The following is a 6,701-nucleotide window of genomic DNA, read 5'->3' on the forward strand; positions in this document are numbered from 1 at the left end:
TTATTTTTTTTATATTTTTATTAGGTACAGTTTGATGAGAAGAATATTCATCTAAATTTTCAAGTGATTTGGATTTGTAGAAAAAAAATTAAAATTCAAACACTCTTAGTCGTCTTATCAACCCAGATTCAATCTGGGTCATTAGGCTTATACTATTTTGTGAACTAGTGGGCTCACCCAAGCTTTTTCCTATATATATATATATATATATATATATATATATATATATATATATATATATATATATATATATATATATATAAAGGCTAGAGGGAGGTGGGAATACATGAGTAGGATTAGATTCTTGATTAAGGAGACATGGATTAATAAGAGGGGATATAGTTAGATCGTACTTGGATCGAGATTGAGAAGAAAGTAAACACTCTTCATGTGGGTGATAATTTGCATCCATAAAGTGAAGTGGATTACTTCTTGCTTGAAACTCTGCCCATAGAAATGAATGGTCAAAGCTATATTCTCACTCGTGTTCATGAATGGGAAAGCAAAGAAATTAACTCTTTAAGAGTTTGTCCTCTTCCTTTTCGATTCATTCCAGTAGTCCGTGTTTGTGGATTCCCTCTCATTCAACTATGATGTACTCTTGAAATCAAGCTAGGGTCTTTATTCAGACCAGGCCGCCTGCACCAAACCATGCATTGAAACTCTTCTCTGCAAGCTCCTGGGCTCTATTTATACAAGAACATACATGACTATCAAGTGGCAATGTCCCAAAAGCCAGAAAAGGGGCCCAAGGAGTTCCATACCTACCTCAGAGGATTAAACAACTAAACTAATCTAGATGTAGCTCCTACCCTCACAAGTACAACTGGCCCCATAGATATCCAAGCAGTGCAAAATCATGAGGGGAGATGCCCACAAAGAGGAAAGTCAGGCTAATTTGGAGACCAGCTCCATCTGACCTATTCAGTGTGTGCATTCTATTACACTCTTGAGGATTGATTACCCCACACTCAACAAGGTCTGGTTCCTTCCATTCCCTATTAAGATTCAATAATTGAATCATATCGCTGGCTATACAGAAGTATATATCATGCTAAATCGTAGCATCGTTTCCCAAGAGAGTGAAGAGATGGCCGCACCTCTTCCTTCACTGCCCTGCATGGGAATCACCCGGGCCTAGTACAACTGTTTGCAATAGTATGGGTGGTGCTGGAAACCATTGTACAACCTCTTCTTGGCCTGTTTCTCCCCCCCGCCCTCTCTCCCCCCTTCCATCTCCACCATATTCGAGAATTATGCCTTAATTGTGTGGGGGGCCTCAATATTTGCCTCATTTTGGAATGTTCGGATAGAACGTAATAAGCATTTTTTAAGGTAAAGAAAGAATCACTCAAAATACCAAGGAGAAACATTAAAATAGCAGTTATCAAATGGGTAAGAAAACCATAATGGTTCAAAGCTTACAGAACTTTATACTTAACTGGGGCACATTAGGGGTCGTCCCTATTTCTAGATCGTCACTATGGCAAACAGGGTAAATACAACAATAAGTGCTTCTTCAATATCACATTCCATCATATTTGGCAAGAGACTAACAGCGAGGTGGATCACTTGGCTAAACAAGGAGCTCTCAACACAAACTTATTGTCCAAGCCTCCCTAACGAGCGAAGCCACCTGCAATTTCTTTCTGCTTCCTTTGGTTGTGTCATCATTTTGCGAGGCTGTAACCCTTTTTGGTTTTGGGAAGACTATTTCCCTTTTCTGTACATTGGAAACAGTATCGTATCCTGCAACTTGTATATGTATAGTGCTACCCAACTTCAACAGACCTGCAACAGTTGTGCGCACCATGATTTCGTTCCCAATTTGTCCATATTATACACACCATCATCAAGAGGTGGCTTCAGCGTCCTCTCCTTATCCCGAAGACTCCAGCAACTTATCATCCATATTAGGCAAGGGCCTACCATGTCCAAGCTATTTCAGAAAGAGAAGGGGAACAGCAGATCCACAGTTGCCAACACAAGAGACCTGGCATGCATATGTTGGATCATGAAGAAATTAACACCCATTGTCCTGAAGGCTTTAGACAGGCCCAAACCACTGTCTAGAAGGGCCTCCATGACAACAACCTCTCTATTCCCAGCCTCATGGCTCATTGAATGTTATTGGTAGTATGATCAGTTGTGGCATAAGTTATATTCAACTGCCTGAATTTCCAGTACCATGATGCATATTTGACATTCCACAAGTGTGTGGCTCAGTAGCCACCCGTTGGATGCCTAAGCTTAACTTTATTTGGAGTTAGAAAAGGGGGATTGCTATGGATTGGGTGATTTCCAAAAGGAAAGATGCAGTCTCTGTTGGGCGCCTGGTTTAATGGCCACACTTGGGACATTTTAAGCATCCTTACTGGTGTGTGCTGGTTGAGGAGGAGACTAGTTGAATATGGTTGGGCGGCTGAGCTAATAAACTGTCCATATTACTTCAGATGAGTTTGACAAGGGAAATCGCTCTCATCCTATTGATATGCACTACCCACACTCAAACAGCCTTGCAAATACACCCACACCCACACCCACACCCACATCCACACCCACCCACACACAAAAAAAAAAGGATAGGAGTAGCCCTGTTTGGTTGAGCTGTCTCAATAACAATCTGGGCAAATCAATGGTAATGGGGCCGCTTAATGACCCCATACAAAACTTCTCAGGGGATACACAATCAATGAATGGAAGATAGCTATTATTATTATTATTATTTTATTGTAATCTTAAGTTCTTCACTTGACAATCTATGAAGATCCAAGAAGTATGACACAAACTCTCCATAAGGATGATGCATAAAATAAAGAATCACAATTGATTGTACTCAAATGTTCCATCTTGCTCTTAACATTTTTGTGAGGTGCTCAGCCCATCATGTTAGCTTTCAACAATAAGCTCCTCAAGTGGTTGGTTACCTGGTACTCAAGGGGGTGAACAGTACGGTCTCAGATAGCATCACAGATTTCCTGGAGGGTATCACAAGCTCTTGATCTTGAACAAAAGGCTCCACCAAGCTTAACCTTAGATAGCTCTTGACACTACAACACATCAAAAACATGATCAATAACTTGAACATGTGGGCTCTTCCATAGAGTTAGATTTGGCTACTCTAGTTTGGGATTTTCTCTCTAATCCTACGTTCTACCCTATTGTTGATGAGCCATGGAAAAGCTGTATTCACAAGCTAAATTGATTTTTTTTCTTTTTATGGAAAGGTATGTCAACTTCCATCCATGAGCTCAGACAAAAGATTTCTGCAATGAATTGGTTCGCTCATGAAGGCCCAATAGCCCTACACTTCACATATAACAGATTCCAAATATATATCACTCAAAAAACAAAAAAAACAAAAAAAAACAGTGGACCCCAAAAAACAAACTTATATGAAAATAAAAACTTCATCAAGAAAAGAATCATAAAGTTCAAGCCAAAGAAAAAATAAAAAATCTTAAAATGTTTTAAATAATATATGGTAATTACATTTATCAACAAAAAATTAGGTGACTATACTTAATGTTACAGTTTCTTAGATATTCATAATAAAAATGAACTCCTACATTGTTTTTTTACATTAATGGGTATTTATGCCAAATACTGTTTGATGCTACAAAGTAAAATTCAAGACATTAATAACTACTAGTTTATTTTACAAGTTTACAATATAAGATACAACTATAACCCTTCCCATATAATTAGGAAAAAAAGATACAAGACAAGAACTTATACACTACAAACACAATGGCATACTTATATAAAAAATGACTCTACGATACAATGCCACATTGCAATCTTCCACAATACTATGATCAAAATCAATTATTCACCAATAATATTTTTTTTGGCTTAACAAATAATGTCAAAGAGTTATGAGAAATAATATCATCATAAAATAGGAATAGGAACATTATTCATCATATATAAATGCTATAATATATGCATATCTCTAGGAAAAGAAAACATCCAACTCAGTAGCTAGGCAGAGTTGGTCGCGGTGGTGTGTCCCACAATGTGATGTCTTGAGTTCCATTCCCATCAGGTTCCAATTTAAAATTAAAGAAAATAACAAAAAAGAGACCCAAAACCATTAACATGTTTATTATATATACATAAAATGTTGAAACTTGCAAAATAATTAATGACCATCAAGTCATTCAAGAAGCCACCTCTTGGTTACTCCAATCACTTTAGAGTGATGTCATGATGCTCCTAAGAGCCTTAGCTATCGATTCATGCCTGCAGAACCATACTAAAGAGGACGGGGGGGGGGCGAGGGGAGGACATGTATATCTATAGAGATTGTATACAATAAGACCATTTACCTTTGATACAAAGAGGTCACAATTATTTAATAAACATCAGATGTGAAATCTGATAGCTTAAGTGTGTCACAAAGTTCGAGAAAATTCATTTTGAAATTTGAGCTTGGTCAATGGAATTAATGCATACACCCATATTCATATCCAATGGTCAAGATTAATTTTTCCATATAGATATATATATATATATATATATATATATATATATATATATATATATATATGGGATAATCTAAACTTCACAACCTTTCAAATTACAAAGGTTAAAAATAGAGAGTTGTGAAAGGTGGATTTACTAATTTTGTAGTCTATTTTTTTTTAAAAGTTACTTTTTGTGATATCTTCACCATTAAGTAAGGGCAATTTTGTAAATATTACTACAAGACAAGGGGTACTTTTGTTATCTCCATAAAAGGTAAAGTTGAAATTTTTGCTAAACGACAAGGGCAGTCTACAAATAAAATTCCAGGACACTAACTTCCAAACTGTCATTGTACTTTTGTAAAAATTTCAAATTTGCCCTTGCATAATTGTTCAGTTACCTATTAAAATAAGTTTTTAAACAAAAAGTAATGATCTTTTTGATAAATATACCCATCACAACCCCTTATAATTTTAACCTTTGCATTTAAAGGGCTTGTTAACTCTATACAAACCCTATATATATATATATATATATATATATATATATATATATATATAAACGGCATCAACACAAAGTTAGAACTTTGGAAGGATGCCCTAGAATCCAAAGGTTTTAAAATTAGCCAGACTAAGACAAAGTATATGGAATGCAAGTTTAGTAATAATAAGAGTAGAGACAATTAATTAAGATTGACGGCCATGAAATACAAAAAAGACCGCACTTTTGATATCTTGGGTCGATAATCCAAAAAAATGGAGAGATTGAGGAAGATGTCGCACACAGAATTAAAATTGGGTGGGCGAAGTGGAGATGTGCAACTGAAATTTTATGTGATCGCTGCATACCAATGAATTTGAAAGGCAAGTTCTATAAGACAGCTATGAGACCAGCTTTACTCAATGGACCAAAATGTTGGGTGGACAAAAAACAATATACCCATAAAATGAGAATAGCGGTATGAGGATATTCAGATGGATGAGTAGCAAGACAAGAAGGGACAGAATTCGAAATGAATCCATTTAGGAGAATTTAGGTATGGCACCAATAGGCGAAAAGATGAGAGAGAGTAGACTTAGGTGAGCTGGCCTTATGTGGTGTCGACCAAGTACAACAACTGTTAGGAGATGCGAATTAGTACAAGTGGAAGGACTGAAAAGGGCAAAGAGTAGCCCAAAAAGATGTGGTTGAAAGTAGTCCGAAAAGATATAGGGACTTATGGCTTCACTGAGGGTATTGCCTTTAATAGAGCAAAACAATGGACCACAATTCATACAGCCAACCCCAATTAATTGGGAAAAGGCTATGATGATGATGACGATGATAATGATGACGAGATGAAGACGATGATAATGATAATGATGATGATGATGATGATGATATATATATATATATATATATATATATATATATAGGAAAAAGCTAGGATTAGCCCACTAGTTCATATGAACATATGAGCCCAACGGCCCAGATTTAATCTGGGCCGATTTGACGGTCACGGATGTCCATCAGTGTTTGAATTTTAATTTTTTTTCTATTAATCCAAATCACTTGAAATTTTAGGTGTGTGTTCTTCTCATCAAGGCGCACCTAATAAAAATATAAAAAAAAATTATTGGTGAAAAATAAAATGACCAAAATACCCCGAAGCTTTTTGGGGGTATTTGGGTCATTTTATTTCATGCAAAATATTTTTTTGATATTTTTCAAATATTCACCTATTTTTTATAAACATACGCCTAAAATTTCAAGTGATTTAGATTTGTAGAAAAAAAATTAAAATTCAAACACTGACAGACATTTGTGATCATCAGATCGACCCAGATCCAATCTGGGCAATTGGGCTCATATGAACTCATATGAGCATATGAGCTAGTGGGCTAATCCCATCTTTTTCCATATATATATATATATATATATAAAGCTAATATTGACTCGGCTTGGGAGCTCTTCCTTCATGTTCATAAACCTTGAATGACCCTATCCATACCGCTCCCTCAGACACTGACCAGAGGATCTATCTCTAACTAAAGCAAGCCAAGCCAGGAATACCTTACCTTTCTTGTCCTTTCCTAACCTATCCTATCCTGTTCCACTAATCCCATCTAGTTTCGACACGAACCAGTACTGACTATGGCGCTTCTCTTCTCTCGGGCTTGCTCCCTAAAGGAATGCCTTCGGCTCCTGTCGCTTTGCTCCCGGAAGCCAAGCCCATACACACACACACACAC

The sequence above is a fragment of the Amborella trichopoda genome, chromosome 7, assembly GCF_054954075.1.
Source record: "Amborella trichopoda isolate Santa Cruz 75 chromosome 7, AtrichopodaSantaCruz75HAP2 v2.0, whole genome shotgun sequence".
In the NCBI taxonomy this organism is placed as follows: domain Eukaryota; kingdom Viridiplantae; phylum Streptophyta; class Magnoliopsida; order Amborellales; family Amborellaceae; genus Amborella; species Amborella trichopoda.